At 48.7% G+C, this 20,855-nt stretch overlaps 1 protein-coding gene and 1 long non-coding RNA gene across 4 annotated transcripts in view; one reads left to right on the top strand and one right to left on the bottom strand.

Moving 5' to 3' along the window:
• The window catches only part of LOC147747720 (uncharacterized), a 31,480-nt gene extending 28,173 nt beyond the window's left edge, over nucleotides 1–3,307 (top strand). The window contains exon 3 of the long non-coding RNA XR_015308383.1: nucleotides 923–3,307. This is a non-coding gene — a long non-coding RNA (uncharacterized LOC147747720). The remainder of the gene's footprint in view (nucleotides 1–922) is intronic.
• Nucleotides 1–20,855, bottom strand: part of LOC147747719 (coagulation factor XIII B chain-like) — a 1,426,313-nt gene that overhangs the window by 751,812 nt on the left and 653,646 nt on the right. The window lies entirely within an intron of this gene.

The following is a 20,855-nucleotide window of genomic DNA, read 5'->3' as shown; positions in this document are numbered from 1 at the left end:
CAATGGCTTACGAATGAAAATGTGTGTGCAATTCTAGGTGGCAGCATGATGATGACAATGTTACTGCTTTGCCTCATGATGGTGAAGCTTTGAAGTGGTACCTAGGTGTACACAGCATCCACTTGAAAGATGTAAACGAGAGCTGTCAGGAACCTTATAGGAAAAGACCCACAGTCACTCTTCTAGTGCATCCTGAAAGAGTTTGGATCACATTAGTAAGATTCTAGCATCGAAAGGTGTTTGCTCTGCTTTATTTCCACCATCTAGCTGGAATGCTTATAACAATTCCAAACACTAAGAAATACTTCTGGGCTACAGTCGAATTCACAGTTTTTTTTACTCACTGTCCTACAACAGACGGAGCCTACCAAAGGCAAACCAGTACTGGCACCATGCAGACAGGGGTCCTACTGATGGGACAGACCACGTCATCTCACCATAGTTCAAGTGTTCAACCCAAATCCTTTTTGGTTTCCTCAGTGGGAAGCTGCAAAAGCGCTGGGTTTGTGCAAACACAGTTTCTGTGTCAAGGTGATGCAATGGACTGAGAGTAACTTAAGCCATCCTTCTATCAATTTCCTGTTTTCTCTGTTACATACCCCCACTACAGCAAAGGGTGCTTGGAGCCTATCCTGGTATTCTTTCATCGCCATGGTCAGTGGTTACAAAAGGTATATGAGGTCACGCCTGGTATACTAGGGTGTAAGGTATTCACATGATCCAAATAAATGACCAAGTCACTTCTTTTGAAAACAATGCTGCTCAAGCAGAGCAGGGGTGTGTGGTCGCGAGTCAGGACATGCTGGAGATAGTTAAGGGTTTGGAACTAAACATCTCTATGACAAAAGTGATGACTCAATTAAGCTCAATATTCAGTCAAAGCTATAGCTTTTATAAATGATTGTTTTTTATTTGCTTTTAGGAATGTCGAGCCATTAACATTAAGAAAAACTCAGAAAACAATAAGGTACACAAAACGCATCTACACAATGAATTGATTATTTTATGTCACTTGTATCAAACAGTATTCGAGTTCCAGCCCACCAACCGACTCGTAGAGTAAGTCTCTGTCTATTGCCGCTGTTGGAGATTGAAGTGTTCAACAGGAATAACGTTTTTTTTTTATCAATTTTGAGGTCCTGGAACACGAGTTGTGAATTAGAATAACACTAATACAGACACTATGTAGTGACAATTGACTTCCAAAGGCCCCACAAAAATGCTCCACAAATGCCTGAGTGATTTCTAATGTCCTGACATGATTTATACTGTATTAAATGGGAATGTTGCAATGAAGATCAGCACAGCTTAAATGACTTGTGGTAGCCTTGCTTTCTTGCATGAAATGTGCATGATAATACAGCTTACTCACCTCCTGATCCTGGGTCCTGACAGTTGAAAGCCATCACTTTTTTGATGTGTTTTTGTGTGGCTACTAAGTAGCCTTTTTCTGGATAAAGTGGGAAAGCTCAAATGGGAAAGCCAAAAATGGCCCATGAACCCCTTTGAGCATGAGGGACCCATAGTTGTGATTTCATATGTGTTATACTGGTTCAACTCAACACTGAGTGATACTACATAGAAGATCAAGTCAATTGCACAGCATGCCCACTGTCTGTCACCTACTCAGAAACTACTTGTGCTGTCCCATTAAGGAACAATAGGGTCCCATTAATGTTTCAAAATTAATTGGCAAGGAACAGGGCTAGAATGTGAGTGATATCTGCTGATAATCACGTTCACTAGGCAGATGCCTTGATGCATGTGTCTGCCGCAGGAGCTTGTTAAGGATAACACAAGAAAGAGCACAGACACATTTTACTGCAATAAATGTGGCAACTGGCCATGAAAAAGTTGCTGGTCACAGTGACGCTTGACTCTACCCTTGAGCGTGAAGAGTCAACACCCCACTGAAAAGAACCACAGCAACCAACCCGCCATAGGACAGGCGCACACAGGACAACCCAAGCCAGGAGCAGATCCCGAGGGACCTGCTGCACGGCGGAAACCAGATGCCAACCCCATCCAGGCCGAAATTAACCACAGAAGGAAGAGGAAAGGGGAACAGCACACCCGAAAAAACAGGGGACCCAGGCAGGAACAAGGGGCAGCCACAACAGCCCACCAGCAGCCAAAAGAACCTAGCAGAACCCAGCAGTCCAAGACACCAGGGGAGGCCACCAATGGTGCCCCAAGAAGCGAAAGAAGCAGAGGCCACAAGGGAAGCCAGTAAGGAACCAAGCTGAATGCACAGGGCCACTGCACCGCCCCCAACCACCCAGATGTTTCAGAAGAAGGAGCCAGGGAACACCGCCCAACTACGGAACCGAAGAGGGCAAAGCCCGAACCTGACCACAGAAAGCCACAAAACAGTGACCACAGGCCAGGAGAGCCAAACCAACAGCCCCAGGCACACCCAGGCGGGCACCAAGCCAGGCAGGAGCCAAGCCCGACCCTGCCTAACCCCTGGGAGCAGATGAGAACCAGCAACTCACGCCGGCAGGACCAGAGGAAGAGGAGGCAGCAAAACCCACAGCAACTGGCAAGCCCAGACAGCCACACAACCAGGAATGAACCAGGGCCGACAATGCTGAACGCCGGAGATCAGACGCGGGCAGGAACCACCAGGGCCGAAAGACTGCAGGACACAGATGCCCCCAACCAGAACCGCAGACACAACACTCTGGAAGACCACAGGATGGGACAACAGCACCCGGGAAACCGGTACACACGCCCCATCGGCACAACAAGGCAGGCAAGGCCAAAAACTGGTCCAGCCAACAGACCGAAAAGCCACAATAAGCCAGCAAACCATTGGAACAGAAGGCAAAGAGTCTCAGTATATGAAACAGCCAACTGGCGGAATCAATACGGAACAACCAGGCAGGAAGAGGCAGCCACAGCACCCCACCAAACAGCACAAAGGGGAAGCCAAAGAGAAAAGACCACTGCCAGACTCAAGGGGGAGAAACTACACACAGAGAAACCCCCAGAGCGACGAGCAACAGCCCCAACAGACACCAAAGCTGAAAACAGGGACCCTGGCGGGAGCACACTCCACCCCGAAGGCACCCATCGCCGCAGCTCACAGGAAGCTGAAAACAGATGAAGCACAGAATCGCAGGGGAAGGCCCGCCCAGCATCCAAAACGGACGACCAGATACTCGGGTGAAGTCCCCAACAAAAACAGCGCCAGTCCTGCAAGCACCACAATGCAGACACAAAGGCAGAACACACGTGCAAAGGGAAAAGGACAGTCCACGTGTCAAGAAATAACCCAACAACAACAGACAGAGCACTGCAATGCAGAAAAGAAAAAAGGACGCCCAACCCTGAAGGATGGAGGGGCAAAGGTAAAGGAGCACCGCCCCCACCATCATTAGACCCCCACCACAAAGGTCGAGAGGCCCAGTACCCGAAACAGAAGAGCCAAAAAAGGGGGCAGCACCCATACTGAGGGGCTCAACAAGCCACTGCGACAGCTAGAGCACCGCTCTGAAGCTCAGCGACAAGACCAGGGACAGTCGCAGGTGAAGGAGGCCCCAAAACTCAGGAGCTACGGCAGAGCCGAACCTGCATGTGCAACAGAGCAACATCAGACACGAGTAGACAGGACCACCAGGGCAAAGGGACGCCCCTGTAGCCACCACCAGAGGACATGCCCCCACAAGGAAGGAAAGAGCCTAAACCCAGAAGAAAAGGCCAGATGCATGGGGAAAGCCACAAAGAGGACCCAGCAAGACTCAGGCCCAAAGCAGCAAAGGAACCCCACCCAAGAACAAAAGAGAGCTAGGGAGGACCAGCCGCAGGCCCAGGCATCCACAGCCAGAGGCCACAGACAAATACAAGAGACCCAACAACCTGCGCAGGAGCAAGCCAGCACCATCCACCGAGGCAGAACCGGGACCCCTAGCCCGAACGCCAAGACCAAGCAAGGGACCGCAGAAGGCCCCATGCGGACCCACACAGGAAGAAAAAAGTGCCACACCCAGCGGTCCAAGAGCCCCAGAGATTAACAAAGGCTGCTGAAAGACCCGCACCCCACGCAGGCCAGACACCATACCAGCAGGAACAACCACCAGAGGTGCACAGCAGCCCAGGAAGCTCAAAACACACCACCAAAGCCTGCAGCACAGCAAACAGGAACTGAGAGGCGCAGAGCAAAACAACCAGGCCCACTGAGGCAAGTCGCGTCCATCCCACATGCACAGCAATGCGGAGAGGCAGCAAAGCAAGCAAAAATCAAACGCAGGCGGCACTACTGAAAAGCAGCAGAAACCCCAGCTGCGGATGCCGAAGAGCCACAAGACAAGCCCCACACCCACACGGAAGACAGCACAGCAGACCTCCGGAATGGACTCAACGGCAGGAGGCAGGGAGGATGACCAGACGCCGCAGCACAGCATGCCGACACCCACACCCCCATCCATCAAACACAAAAACTGCATCCGATGACACAGCAGGAAACAGCACCCCAGAGCGACAGCAGCGCTCACCTGAGGAACACAGAAATTAAGAAGCCGCCATAAGTCAGGCACACAGCACCCCAACTGGCTGATACGCACACCGACCGGAGAGAGGCACCACAAACCTCAGGTGGCAAAAAGCAGGCCCTGCTACAGGCCACCCCCACTCGACCCGGGGCAAGCAATGTCAACCGCAAGCCGAGGCGAAAAATAGGCAGGCATCCAAACAAGCCCGAAGCAGGCCAGGAAGGGAGAGCACAATAAACTGGACCCGCCACCCCACACATGCCCCCAAACTGGCCTTAGGCCAGCCTCACAGACCACCGGCCTGGCATAAACACACCACGAGGGAAGAGCACCGTACCATGGCCCACAGGAGTCCCCACCAAATGAGCATCAAAACTAAAAACAAAAATCACAGCCCCACAGGCAGCAAGGCACCACCAGTCACCTGAAGTGCCAGCAGTCTCCGGCCTGGGACAGGGGGGCAAACGTGGGGGGACCTGCACCACCAGCACGACCAATCAATCAATCAATCAATCAAACATATTTGTAGAGCGCGCTACTCACCCGCTAGGGTCTCAAGGCGCTGGGACGGGGGGGAGCCGCTACTGCTCGAACAACCAGGTCTTGAGTTGTTTCCTGAAGGAGAGATGGTCCTGGGTCAGTCGTAGGTGGGTGGGGAGGGAGTTCCATGTTTTGGCTGCCAGGTAGGAGAAGGATCTTCCTCCGGCGGTGGCTCTGCGAATTCGTGGGACGGTGGCGAGGGCGAGGCTGGTGGAACGGAGCTGGCGGGTGGGTGTGTAGAATGTGAGGCGGTTGTTGAGGTATTTGGGGCCCATGTCATGGAGAGCCTTGTGTGCATGGGTGAGGAGTCTGAACGTGATCCTTTTGCTGACAGGGAGCCAGTGTAGGTCTCTCAGATGAGCGGAGATGTGGCCGTGACGGGGGATGTCCAGGATGAGTCGTGCAGAAGCGTTCTGTATGCGCTGGAGTCTTTTCTGTAGTTTGGTTGTGGTTCCAGCGTAGAGGGTGTTCCCGTAGTCCAGTCTGCTGGTGACGAGGGCCTGGGTGACCGCCTTTCTGGTTTCGGTGGGGATCCACAGGAAGATCTTTCGGAGCATGCGCAGGGTGTTGAAACAAGATGACGAGACGGCGTTGACTTGTTTGGTCATCGTGAGGGAGGAGTCCAGGATGAAGCCCAGGTTGCGTGCAACCACCCAGCAAGCAGATTGATAGGGGCAGACCCGCCCACAAGACCCGCCGGGACACTCCATCAGCCGAAACCGAACTCAGAAAGAAAAAGAAAACCAGGAAAACGAAATTCTGCAGGTGTGAGCGCACCGCACCCACCCCCCAGTGTCTACAGACACAAAAGAACAGGTATGGTGGAGGGGGTGGTGCATTTGTATTTGGTAAGGGGTGAGTCTACAAGGCGCAGGGCCCTCATTGCGTAATGGAGAGAAGCGAGAGGGACATGGAGGTAAGGTAATGCTCCAGAGTCTGAAAGGTTCTGGAGGCTGGAATCACTCCGGAGGTTGACCAAGCAGGTGAATAGTGTGTGCCAGCTTCGTCCCAAGATAGGTGCTACACTGGGGAAAGAGTTCAAAATGCAGCTAATCAGGCTGGAATACGTGACACATGCTTCAGTCAAGCGGGTCCATGAGATCATGCAGTATGGCGTCTGCCTAATAAGGTAGGCATTCAGAGCACTTGCTCTTTATTGGTGCTGGAAAAATAATCACACTACCTTTCCTGAAGGCTCGGTCATGCGCACATGTTGTCCTAGATGTGCCAAACACATTGGCCATCTTGGTACTGGCTCTAAATTAAAATTAAGAGAGACACGGCTATGCTATTGTGATGACACCTATAGGTAGGCAAAAGATATGACCGCTGACAAGGGCCAATAAAAAGAGGGGGTCACATCACAAATAAACAATTTCCTGTTATTAGATGGATGCCAAAAGGATAACCTGCACGAGGTACTCGCTTGTGTGCACGGAGAGTCCTAGATGTGCCGAACTTCATAGCCATCTTGTAACAGACCTGAGCGAGAGGCTAAGTATGAGAAGACAGGTAAGGATAAGTAAAGAGTACATCCCATGGTAGTGATCAAGAAAGCTGATCCCAAATGCAGGAAAACCTATAAAGAGTGAAATTTATACAATTTTATCCTGTGGCATCAACATTAAAAAGCATAAGGGGAAAAAACATGCTACCAAAGTGATTGACACAGACGCAGGGCGTATACTGGTCAACTGGTCAACTGGCCATGAGCACGTGCACTCTGGCTTCTTTATTAACAGACCCACATCACTTGTGATGCCGGTGTTGGATGGGTGTGGGGTGTGATTGTGGCCAGCCCTCAAGGGAATGGCTAGTACAAAAAGTGCCTGCTGAGACACTAAAATGTGTCCAGCAGGACACTACATCCCACCCCAAACTTTATTCAAACAAAAACAAGTCCAACCTATGGAAACACAACTATGCACACAAGACACCATTTAGTCTCTCCAACTCAAGAGGCAGTCAGAAGGGCAACGGTGGACAGGTGCAGCTGGGATCACCTGGGCATCTCGGCACATGTCCATAATTGAATCAGATACTACAAGGCACTAACAATGGGTCAATGGAGTCTGGAGTCTTTAGCTGCCTTTACGTCGGATCAATGTCCACTTACACACAGTTGTATGAACCGGTGTGCTCTTGTGGTGAGGCTCTTGGTGTCAGAAAACCCAAACATGCTGCATGAGGAGCGTGGGTAGAGCCCAGCTAGAGAGTCTTCCCTTGGTGGCACCTGGGCAGTATAATGACCAAACTGCCAGCACTGGGATGGTTTGATGATGCTTAGGATGTTATCCTCCGAAGCCCCGTGCCTCCCAATACCGTGTCGGTGGAGCCGCTTCCAGATCAGGTCTTGTACCAGGATCACTTAGTGCAGGAATGTCCTTGACGCCCTTTTGCGGTGCTGCCACTGTACTGCGTGGACTGTGCAGGGCTACTTGTGGGCCGCCGGGCGGCCGCTGAAAGATCACTAACAGAATCAGACTATGTTGTGCGTGCAAACGCAAGGGTAGGTGACACAATGGTCGGTGTGCTTGCCAACAGGACACAGGGGTGGATGGGCTGTAAGATAGTCCCTGGATACTTAGTCTTTGCAAGTATATAGCTCTGCATTGGTGACAAAGTTCCCCTTTTCTGGATTGGTTGATGCAAATGGCAATGATGCTGTAGTTGCCATTAGACCATGATGACAGGTGACGATGATTCCCCTGGAGTGAGGATGACTGGAGGGACTTAGCACCTACGTATACACCTGTCTCAAACTGCAGATGCTCGGGCAATGCAATTGCACTGTGAAGCATATGGGGAGAGGAGTGCTTTGCACTGGCCGGAGGCTTACATGTGGTTCTCCAATTCAGCTGTCTCCATGGACTTCACTCCGCCTTGGTGGCTGTCTAGTGTGTGCGGGTGCACTCTTGTCTTGTAGTGGCATGAGTCCTTGTTATTCTCCCCTTGTTGATCTCGCCAGTGCAAATGTGTTCGTCCATTTCTTCAGGGTGATAGAATAGCCACTCTTCCCTTCCTTCATGATGTGGCATCATGCCATGTTCTCTATATGTTGCTATGGTGGCAGCCTACCACTTGGGGACATGCGGCTCGCCTCCTGCCTGTAATCGGCTGATGTACGATGCAGTCTTAAAGCAGTATTTGGGCACTCCATTGACTGTCTCTGGCCCACTGCGGGATGGGTCTGGTGCAGTGGAGATGTAGAGGCTCTCCCTCCGGCATTCGGGCCACGGTGGTCCTTTCCATTTCTTTTGGCTCTGTGGAGCTCTGGTTGTGCACAGTGCCTCATGTCTGCACATGCATAGTCTCTTCCAGGGTCCCTCAGCTGGCTCATTGTATGCTTGCTCTTCTTTGCTTGCGATGTGGCAGACAGCCACTGGGGGGCATGCAACACTATATTCACGAGTGCGGTGGCAGCAGACAGCTGTTAGGGCGTGCACTTGCAGTGCACTGTATGCTTCATGGCTTGCTAGCAGGACTTCTTTGCTGTTGTAAACAGTCCTTTTTTTCTCTTTAGGTAATAGGCAGGCCACTAGGCCAATCTACTTATTGTTGCTGCTGGGGAGCACAGTGCACCACAGGCACTTATAATGCTGGTTGTCTTCTGCTTGGCATGAGTGTTTGGAAGGGCCATTTTATTGCAGACTGCTGTGCTCTGGTGAAGTACCACAGTTGGTGTGTAGGTGGTGCTGTCAATTATTTTTCTGGCCTGTGGGCTTACATAGTGATGCAGGCAGTCTGGGAATGCCTGGACAGCTTTCCTTCTACAACCTGCGAGCCCCGTAGGGGCTGCCTCCTGTGTAGTTTTACATCGGTGCTGGTTGTGGTGCCGTGCACGACCACTAGGGGTGCTGCAGATACTTTTCAGGTGCAGGTGAGGCTTTGTAACACTGCAGAGCCATGCTGAGGTGGAGATGCAGATTTGGGGGTCATATGTAGTTCCACCACAGCCCCAGTCTTCATCTGATACTCTTCACAGTCAGACTTTTCCACTGTAAGTGCGCTGCCTCTTCGACATTGGGGACCATGGTAATCTGCCTCACACTATGGGGATCTTTCTCTTGCTGCAGGGCAGGCAGGGTTTGCTCCAGCCTTTTACTTCAGCTTAGTTTAGAGGTGGCTGGGCCTCGTCGTCCTGCTGGGTGGCAGTGTTGGATATTCAATGCAAACACTAGTTGGGGTCGCCACCTTTACGGCGCTCAGTGCTGCTGTTGCACGCATGGTCCAAAGCAGCTGCTCTGTGCATGATGCTGCTGTGGAGGTGACGCTTCCAGATGTGGCTGCAGGCCAATCTACACTCCTCACCCCTGCAGGTGGGCCTTAGCAGGCAGCCGACATTCCTCTCGCGGGGCCACCGCACCACTCCTGTCTCCAGTCCAGCGAGGTGGGTGCAGAGTGGTATCAGGCTTTGCAGGGTTTGGCAGTTTTTGGGGAGCCTGTACTGCCAGTGCAGGCATGTCCTCTGCAGGAAGGAAGACTTTTCCAGCAGCCCGGCAGTCCTCATTTTGGCTGGAGAAGCTGTACCAATGCTGCGGGCTATGCTGCAGAGTTGTGTAGCTCCTCTCAGCTGCGGGCACTTCAGACCTGGGTGAAGGGTCTCTTGGTGTCCCAGCGTAGGGCCACATCACAGGACCACTTACAGGCTTGTTGCTGGTGCTGGGCGGGTGATCACAGTCAGCATGGGGAGCAGGTGGGAGATGTAGGTCGCAGATAGCAGGTGCGGGGTCTTGCACACCAAAGTGCTACCTTGAACTTCTCCTTTGTTAGCGTGGTGGTTAGTTATGATGGCAGCATGTGTGGCGACGTGTTTGAGGGCCTCTGTTATCTCCTTCTTGCGCAGGGACAGGGCCACCCTCTTCCAGAAGCGACACAACTACTTCCCTGGACAGGCAGCTGCATCAGTTCTTTTGGAGCCAAATCACCCCCTTCTTCACGGCATTGGAGGCGCGAGGCAGCATGCATCTGGAGTCCGACACCCTCATCGCCATTGTAGAGTTGTAGGCCTTAGGCCCACATGCTACTAAAGTGATTTACACAGAAAGTATGCTGGTTGACTGGCCACGAGCATGTGAACTCAGGCCCTTTTATTAACAGGCCCACATCCATCATGAGCCGGTGTGGGGTGTGAGTGTGGCCACCGTCAAAGGAGTGGCTGGTACAACAAGTGCCTGCTGAGACACCAGAACGTGTCCAGCAGGACACTACAACCATAACAAACAGGGAAGACAATCAATGTGTAATGTTGATTACATAGGATAACAGAAAAGTACAATGAACGCTACTTGAAAATGCCTATGGACCTAGATGTATGTCCATGCAAATTCTTGCTCTCTGGATAGAAGCTGCAAGCATCAGTCAGTCAACAAGCATTTACAATGCAATGGTTTTGCCTTTGTTAAAGTTAGAGCTATTGGCATTGCTCTTGACATTTTTTTTATTTATGTTTTTTTTAACATAAATAAATGGCATTGTCATTTACAATAGCAGGGCAGGGCACGGGGAAGGGGGCGAGGAGAGACAAAGGAGAGCTGCGGGCTCAGGGAAGGGGGGGCGAGGAGAGACGAAGGAGAGCTGCGGGCTCTTGTTGTAATGCTTGCATGGATAAGTTGGTGCATGCATGGGTGCATGCATGGATGGGTGTATGGAAGAGTGTATGGATAGATGCATGGATGGGTGGATGGGTGGATGGATAGATGCATATATACAGCCAATCCCTCAACAATTTATGCAATCCACCAACCCATCCAACCAACAACCCATCCATGCATCCACCCAAACATCCATGCATCATGCATACATACATCCATCATGCATCCATCCATCCACTGTGTCCCACTCAGACCCCTCTAAATATAACTCATTTTTTCTGTATATAGAGATGACTGTATTCACTAGTATATGCAGTAGACCTTTCTACTCTAACATTCCTATGTGACTCTTGCAGTACATCTATTCATATCCCTTCCATATGTATATAGAAATATAACGAGAATCTCTTCTTTGTGTGACTACATCTAGTACATTTCAATTGTTTTCCTGTTTGTATCTTTTACTTAACGCATGTAAATCAAAGTCCTTATGTTTGGCAACTGGTTCTTATGTAAAGCGCTCTGACACCTTCGGGTAAAGTTCGCGCTACATAAAATCACATTAAATAAAACTTTACCCCACAAATCCAACCATCCATTTGTGCCTAGGCTTACATTTTATGGCCTCGAAGCACACAGAGAAGGGACAGTTTACTAAGTCGAGGCGTTGTAGGGTGCATGGCAGGGGACAGTTTTAGGCACCAAGGGAGGGTAGGGAGCAGAGTCAGAGTACTTCACAGAGGTAGGGGGCAGTTTTTTATGGTTCAGGGCAGGGGGCTGCGGTACTTTTTGGAGCATGGCCTTATTTTAAAGGGCTCAGTTCAGGTGGAGGAACGGCACAAAACACCAGGCAGACAGAGGGCAGAAGGATACAAAAACGAGGGGAAACAATTCACAGCATCACTCAGCACCACCACAGCATGACTCAGGGGCACCACAACCTCACTATGCGTTACCACAGCATCACTCAGCGCCACCACAGCATCAATCTGTGCAACCATTCAACAACTGGTTCAAATATGTTCTATAAATGTTTCAAGCTTTATTACAAATGTCACAAAAATATGTTAATATTTCACTTCTGTTCTTGGATTTTCATCACAATAAAATACATTGAACATCTTTCTGAAGGCCCCAACGGATTATATTGTGTGGCGGGTTGGCAAGCCCAGCCCTGCTCCGTGTCACCTTTGTCATCATGACCGTGAGACTATGGCAAACAGAAGAGGAGTTCTGTCACCGCATCCAAGAAAAAACAAAGCAAACCTCAACTTCAAAACAAGGTCTCCCTCCCTCCCCCCCTCTGGGGCCCGAAACGCATCTGAACCACTGCATCCCACGGGCGGCGGCCAATCAAGGGTAATGTCCACTCTCGAGCGCCATGACCGGGGCTAAAATGCAGCGCTGAATGAGCGACCAATTGAGCTATCAAACCACATAGATTACAATACATACGGTGTATGTATACACACACAAACACACCCTTAAGAGACATAAGTAACGCAATAATACCGCAATACAAGACACCGACAGTGAGTGAACGTTGAGTATTTTAATGACATTATCAAACAAAGGTCACCATCTGGGCACCACGACCAATCCCTGAACATATGATAATGTAACACTAGCAACAGACAGAGCTGCTGTCGATCTGACGGGCACACATCTCAGATTCAGCGTGCACGAAGCAGTCACAATATTTTTAATCTAGACGTCTTCCACAATTGGCACCCTGAGCAGCATTTCCTTTTGATGCCCTGCCACAATCAATTTTAAATTTGTGCCCCCCTCACTCAGGAGTACAACCACTAATGCTAAACACTAACCAATGAAATAACGTGGCAAAAGCAGCAGCCTAGCCAGTGTCATGGACACCAGGGCAAGTAAGCAAATGCAAACCCTCAATATGGCTACAGATATATTAAATACACGAATTATCAGAGTAGCGTGGGCCTTGGTGCCATTGCACCTGCTGCACCAATGGAAGAAATTCCCCTGGGCAAAAGAACACAAATAAGTTATCAATGATTAAAGACTTAGCGGAACCACTGCAACAAATAAAATACTTTCCACAGAACATTTACTAGGAATGCATAGAAGCGCTGCCATTATAGCATTATTAATAGGTAAGCAAAGTGGGTTGCTGAACTGTTCCTTAGGAAAGGAATTATGTGTATCTGGCGTGGCCGGAGGTGTAGATATGACACCTTTGGGCATCAATTTTGTTGGATGTATTTGCCTCACACACCCATGTGGGTGTCATGCTTCATCATAGGCGTTGCTCCTCGTCGGGGAGGCGGTGCAATCCCCGACGGGCTCACCTCTGAGAGGGGCTCTTTGGCGGAGATCTTTTGAATCCAACTGCCTTATGGTGAAGTGCGGGTGTGCGGGTGAAGTAGCAAGCAGCCTAGGGAAGTGATTTAAAATGTAGTGGGGGGTGCCGGAAACTACTTTATTCTGGGGGTCCCCCACTGCAATTAAAAACGTGAATCTAACTCGCTAGGTGCCCACCAATTAGGTATAGTGGCCCTAGATGAGATTAGGAGAGGAATTGGTCAACATGTTTCTCGTGTTTGGCTCTTGCCCGCGATTCATCAGGACCTATAAAGGATAAAAACTGCATTAATTCCACAACATGCTAGTGTCATGTGTATAGAACCAGTAGTGTGGGTGTTGGTTACCTCTGTGGCTTTTTCCTATGCCTAAATAGGGAATAAGAATACAGGGTTAATAGCATTTAGTATACGCCAGAAAACAAACATGGTCAGGGCCAAGAAATACACACAGTGTGTCATGCTAGTGATTGTGAATTTCAACTAGCATCAGAACAACGTGACTGTGTTGTAGCAACGTGCAGTGTACCCGTCACACAAACACTATGTACGTGAAAAGGGGTGCTTCATATTGAAAACAATGGTGTAAAAACAACAGCAGTCTCACAGGAGAAACATTATACTTCTTCTTTTGTGGCCAGATGATGTTCAAAGTGCTCACTAAATGTGCATATTGACATTACAGACAACCGCCTGACTCACCTAATGGTCAGGGATTAAATGCCACATGAACGTTCGTCGGGTTGGTACATCGGGGTTGAACCTTCAGGTATGGCTGAGGGGGAGACGTGTATATCGTCAGATAGAGGCTTAAATTAGAGTAGTCACAGCCCTCTGAAAGATCGGGATCAATCATGGCTGAGAAGAGTTACTGGGATTCCGAAGTATACTTCAGGGGTACACCTTACCTCATACTTCCCGTGTTTTCACCTACCCATCGCCGCCGAGCTCGGATAGATAGTGGAGCTCGACGGCGCTCGCCATTTCTAGACGTGAGCGTCAAGATACGGAGCCCGTCCCCGCCCCCTACGTTGGGTCAGGTGGTTCGCCTGGTTAATATGGCGGCCATTACGGAATGGGTTGTTGAGAGTTAGCGTGAGGCTTAGTTAGATATAGACAGCTAAGATGTATTCGTATTAGTCTGAGGGAGTGATCTGCCGTACAGTTATAAACTGAAACCAATACGTCAGTAGCAAATAAGGTTGCAATATAGTGATTGCGAGTTGGATATACATTATTTGTATTGTATGGAGGGAGCAAGTCGGGAATAGTAGCAAGCACAGAGTACAGGTCTCAGTTCCTTATATTAAATTTCAGTGTGGAATGCATAAAACAAGGGGTGGGAAGACCATAGCAGTAAGTTATAGTGGCTAGTCTAAAGAGAGTGCCACGGAATGTCCTCATGGAGGCCTCGACTGTCAGAAGATAGTCGGTGGACCCACCTTTGTTCTTTCCGAAACAAGGCTTGTTTTGGGCAATTGGGGCTAGATTCTAACACAAGCCATTTCAGTGAGTCTGCAGTGTGATTAGACTCCACATAATGTTTGCACATCTTGGTGTGTGTCTTCTTACAGCGAAAATTGCTGCGATGCTCGATAATGCGGGTTTTGATTGGACGTGTCGTCATTCAAATATATTGCAATCCGCATGGGCATGTCAACATGTAGATACAGTGGGAGGTGTTACAATTAGTATGTCCCCTGAGTTCCCAGTTGAAGGTGTCAGTGAGTTGTATTGTTTTGTGTATGGCTGTATAGTCACACACCCCACAGGAGCCACATGGATAATGACCCTTGACAGGAGGTAAGTGCCACAATGTCTGTTGAATACCCTTCTTGGTTGCTTTGGGTCTTGTGCTGATCAAGATGTCTTTTACAATCTGGGATCTTTTGAACGCAAACCTCGGTTGTTCTAAGCTCAGGTTGCCTGTATTCAGAATGCCCCAGTGGCGTTTGATCACATTTTTTATTTTGTTTGACACTGGGGTAAAGGTTGTGACACAGGTAATAGGTTGGTTCTCGACCGGTTTCACCTCCCGTTGTTCGAGCAGAGCCTCTTGGTGATTGTTTCTGGCTCGTTTTTGTGCTTTATAGACCTCTTTCCTCGGGTAACCTCTGTCCAGTAGATTCCTGGACAGGATTGATGATTCTTTCTTGTAATCAGTTAGATCATTACAATTTCGCCGGATTCGGAGGAATTGTCCAAAGGGGAGGTTGGAACGTAAGGCCTTTGGATGATGGCTCGTGTAATGGAGCAGGCTATTCCGGTCGGTAGGCTTTCTGTACATGGTGGTACTGAGTGATCCCTCTTTCAGTCTTATAGTTAAATCAAGAAAGGCAATTTCCATTGGTGATGCAGACATTGTGAAGTGCAGGTAGGGGTTGGAAGTGTTCACCCAATTGAAAAAGGCCTCATGTGAGGTCGGTGGTCCAGTCCACAAGATCAGAATATCATCTATAAATCGCCTCCACATCTTGATGTGATCAAGGAAGGGATTGGACTGATGATGTATATGTCTGTCTTAAAATTCAGCCATGTATAGGCATGCCACTGAAGGAGCAAAAGTACTGCCCATCGATGCACCTTGGGTTTGATGGTAATAGCTCCCCTTGAATTCGAAGTAATTCTCCGTTACTGCTAAAGTGGCACACTCCATAATGAAGGCAGGTGAGGTGGATGAGCTCCAGGTTTCAAGCCCAAGTCTTTCCTCTATTACTTCTAGTGTAGCCCTCTGAGGAATATTTGTATAGAGGGCCTCCACATCGAGAGTAATTAAGAGATTTATCTGCCCGGTGTCATGGATAGTGTCCAGTAAGCGCAAGACATCAGACGTGTCTTGGATGAACGAGGGGATGCGTCTTACTAGAGGTTGCAGGAAATGATCACAAAATTGTGAAAGTGGTTCCAAGACGGAGTCAATCCCAGAGACGATCGGTCGCCCTGGTACCGGTCTGGTTTCTTTATGGATCTTGGGAAGGATGTAAAAGTAGGGGACCCTGGGATCTTTTTTCATCAGGAAGTCCGCCTCTTTTTTACTGATCCACTGTTCACATTCTGCACTGTCCACCAGGCCAGTAATTATGGTCTGTAGACGTGCTGTCGAGTCACAAGGGATTGGTGTGTAGTAGCGTCTATCGTTTAGTTGCCTTGTGCATTCCAGGTCATAGTCCACAGTATTCATGAGAACTGTAGCGCCACCCTTGTCCGCCTGTTTGATGGTAATCAGGGGATCTTCAGCAAGTGATTTGAGAATATTTATCTCATTTTGAGAGATATTGCAATGCTTTACCTGCTGATCTAATGTTTTGATGTCTTTTAGTACAGCTTGTTCGTAGGTAAGGACTTCATTCGGAATCATCCCATTATGGGGTGTAAAGGTTGAAGGATTGTGAAGGCCAGAATCTTCCATTCGATCACTAGGCCTCCCCTCAAAAAAGGCTTTCAATCTGATTTTTCGGAAAAATTATTGAATTTCCCGAGTTTGTTGGAAGAGGTCAGTTTTTGGAGTTGGTACAAAGCCCAATCCCTTTTGTAAAACTTGCTCCTCTCTCTCTGTCTAGAGTCGGTCTGATAAGTTCACCACCAGACTCATCTTTGTCCCGACCGGTTCGTATTCCTCGTGTCCATTCCCTGGGGGCGTGTATCCTCCCACTGTACTTTCTTCTCTGGAGCGTTGCCTCGCTTTCGCCCTCGCCCTCTGCCCCAGCCTCTGCCTAAAAAAGGGGGGCGTACAGAACCTTGGGGGGCATAGTAAGGTGGATATTGGTGGCAAAGGGTGGTTGGAATTGTGGAAACTGTGGATACTGCCATATGGGAGGACCGAGGGGGTGCCCTTGGGGTGGGAAGCTCTGGAAACCCTGTTGTCCACGTCCCCTGCCTCTTTTGCCCCTTTGTTGCATCTGGGGAGGGCCATATTCCCCGCTACTCTCAGATCCACTGCTAGATCCCCTTCTGGAGGAAGTAGCACTCGAATCCGAGTTGTAATTTGTTCCCGGGGGGACATAATCTTCCTTTAAATAAGGGTATACTTTTTCCTTTGAAAACCTTTTGATATCCTTTTGTAGTTTAATCACTTTCTGGTTCATGAGGTATTCTTTGTGTTCCGCCATTTCCTTATTAAGTTCCGCCAGTTTTGTTTTAAAACCTGGTTTTGGAGCCGCTGTTTTTAGAGCAGTTTCAGCTGCTTGAATGCGGACCAGGAGTTCATCTGCTAGGCGTTTAGCAGTGTTAACAATAAGGATGAGGAGATCATGGGTACACTTCCATGAGATCTGCGACCATTCAATTTTAAATTGTCCATCCTCCCAGAAAATTCTGGGGAAGTTCTTTACAATCAAGCCGTTTGGAGCAATTTTGGCTTTAAAGTATTCAGCCATCATTGCCCCATGTATGGTAATTCTAATCCACTCTCGTTTGAGATCTGACAAAGATTGCCATTCCACTGTATCGTTCCCTGTAGCTGGTTCTATATCTATGCCGAGAAGTGATGGTGTTCTCATAATTGCTGCTGCATCTTCCTCCCCGAAACTCAACCCCTGACCATCCATCTTGTGGGGGTCAGTGAGGTCGTGTTCCAGGAGAGAGAAGTCCTCAAAAGGAGGACAGAAGAGAAAGTGATAGTAACACTGCCCAATGAGGGAAGTGGGTTGTGACTAACCAATATGGTAGAGAAGTCACAGGGTGGGGGACAGAACAGGTCTTACCCACCAAGAAAATACTCCCACGGGGTGAGCCGTGCAAAAGTAATCATCAAAAGGAGGGAGGGTGATCAATTGATCAGTCGGGCACTATTTACCACTCAGAGAAGTGGAAGGTCCAGTGTCAGCTCGTGCCCGCGACAAGTATAGGTAAGCAAAGTGGGTTGCTGAACTGTTCCTTAGGAAAGGAATTATGTGTATCTGGCGTGGCCGGAGGTGTAGATATGACACCTTTGGGCATCCATTTTGTTGGATGTATTTGCCTCACACACCCATGTGGGTGTCATGCTTCATCATAGGCGTTGCTCCTCGTCGGGGAGGCGGTTCAATCCCCGACGGGCTCACCTCTGAGAGGGGCTCTTTGGCGGAGATCTTTTGAATCCAACTGCCTTATGGTGAAGTGCGGGTGTGAGGGTGAAGTAGCAAGTAGCCTATGGAAGTGATTTAAAATGTAGTGGGGGGTGCCGGAAACTACTTTATTCTGGGGGTCCCCCACTGCAATTAAAAACGTGAATCTAACTCGCTAGGTGCCCACCAATTAGGTATAGTGGCCCTAGATGAGATTAGGAGAGGAATTGGTCAACATGTTTCTCGCGTTTGGCTCTTGCCCGCGATTCATCAGGACCTATAAAGGATAAAAACTGCATTCATTCCACAACATGCTAGTGTCATGTGTATAGAACCAGTAGTGTGGGTGTTGGTTACCTCTGTGGCTTTTTCCTATGCCTAAATAGGGAATAAGTATACAGGGTTAATAGCATTTAGTATACGCCAGAAAACAAACATGGTCAGGGCCAAGAAATACACACAGTGTGTCATGCTAGTGATCGTGAATTTCAACTAGCATCAGAACAATGTGACTGTGTTGTAGCAACGTGCAGTGTAACCGTCACACAAACACTATGTACGTGAAAAGGGGTGCTTCATATTAAAAACAATGGTGTAAAAACAACAGCAGTCTCACAGGAGAAACATTATACTTCTTCTTTTGTGGCCAGATGATGTTCAAAGTGCTCACTAAATGTGCATAATGACATTACAGACAACCGCCTGACTCACCTAATGGTCAGGGATTAAATGCCACATGAACGTTCGGCGGGTTGGTACATCGGGGTTGAACCTTCAGGTATGGTATGGCCCGTGTCAAACAAAATCAAAAATGTGATCAAACGCCAGTGGGGCATTCTGAATACAGGCAACCTGAGCTTAGAACAACCGAGGTTTGCGTTCAAAAGATCCCAGAATGTAAAAGACATCTTGATCAGCACAAGACCCAAAGCAACCAAGAAGGGTGTTCAACAGACATTGTGGCACTTACCTCCAGTCAAGGGTCATTATCCATGTGGCTCCTGTGGGGTGTGTGCCTATACAGCCATACACAAAACTATACAACTCACTGACACCTTCAACTGGGAACTCAGGGGACATACTAATTGTAACACCTCCCACTGTATCTACATGTTGACATGCCCATGCGGATTGCAATATATTGGAATGACGACACGTCCAATCAAAACCCGCATTATCGAGCATTGCAGCAATTTTCGCTGTAAGAAGACACACACCAAGATGTGCAAACATTATGTGGAGTCTAATCACACTGCAGACTCACTGAAATGGCTTGTGTTAGAATCTAGCCCCAATTGCCCAAAACAAGCCTTGTTTCGGAAAGAACAAAGGTGGGTCCACCGACTATCTTCTGACAGTCGAGGCCTCAATGAGGACATTCCGTGGCACTCTCTTTAGACTAGCCACTATAACATACTGCTATGGTCTTCCCACCCCTTGTTTTATGCATTCCACACTGAAATTTAATATAAGGAACTGAGACCTGTCCTCTGTGCTTGCTACTATTCCCGACTTGCTCCCTCCATACAATACAAATAATGTATATCCAACTCGCAATCACTATATTGCAACCTTATTTGCTACTGACGTATTGGTTTCAGTTTATAACTGTACGGCAGATCACTCCCTCAGACTAATACGAATACATCTTAGCTGTCTATATCTAACTAAGCCTCACGCTAACTCTCAACAACCCATTCCGTAATGGCCGCCATATTAACCAGGCGAACCACCTGACCCAACGTAGGGGGCGGGGACGGGCTCGGTATCTTGACGCTCACGTCTAGAAATGGCGAGCGCCGTCGAGCTCCACTATCTATCCGAGCTCGGCGGCGATGGGTAGGTGAAAACACGGGAAGTATGAGGTAAGGTGTACCCCTGAAGTATACTTCGGAATCCCAGTAACTCTTCTCAGCCATGATTGATCCCGATCTTTCAGAGGGCTGTGACTACTCTAATTTAAGCCTCTATCTGACGATATACACGTCTCCCCCTCAGCCATACCTGAAGGTTCAACCCCGATGTACCAACCCGACGAACGTTCATGTGGCATTTAATCCCTGACCATTAGGTGAGTCAGGCGGTTGTCTGTAATGTCAATATGCACATTTAGTGAGCACTTTGAACATCATCTGGCCACAAAAGAAGAAGTATAATGTTTCTCCTGTGAGACTGCTGTTGTTTTTACACCATTGTTTTTAATATGAAGCACCCCTTTTCACGTACATAGTGTTTGTGTGACGGTTACACTGCACGTTGCTACAACACAGTCACGTTGTTCTGATGCTAGTTGAAATTCACGATCACTAGCATGACACACTGTGTGTATTTCTTGGCCCTGACCATGTTTGTTTTCTGGCGTATACTAAATGCTATTAACCCTGTATTCTTATTCCCTATTTAGGCATAGGAAAAAGCCACAGAGGTAACCAACACCCACACTACTGGTTCTATACACATGACACTAGCATGTTGTGGAATGAATGCAGTTTTTATCCTTTATAGGTCCTGATGAATCGCGGGCAAGAGCCAAACGCGAGAAACATGTTGACCAATTCCTCTCCTAATCTCATCTAGAGCCACTATACCTAATTGGTGGGCACCTAGCGAGTTAGATTCACGTTTTTAATTGCAGTGGGGGACCCCCAGAATAAAGTAGTTTCCAGCACCCCCAACTACATTTTAAATCACTTCCCTAGGCTACTTGCTACTTCACCCGCACACCCGCACTTCACCATAAGGCAGTTGGATTCAAAAGATCTCCGCCAAAGAGCCCCTCTCAGAGGTGAACCCGTTGGGGATTGCACCGCCTCCCCGATGAGGAGCAACGCCTATGATGAAGCATGACAC

This window comes from Lissotriton vulgaris, chromosome 1_1 (genome assembly GCF_964263255.1).
Source record: "Lissotriton vulgaris chromosome 1_1, aLisVul1.2, whole genome shotgun sequence".
In the NCBI taxonomy this organism is placed as follows: domain Eukaryota; kingdom Metazoa; phylum Chordata; class Amphibia; order Caudata; family Salamandridae; genus Lissotriton; species Lissotriton vulgaris.
The sequence above is the reverse complement of the archived record's forward strand: the minus strand, read 5'-3'. Positions and strand labels throughout refer to the sequence as shown.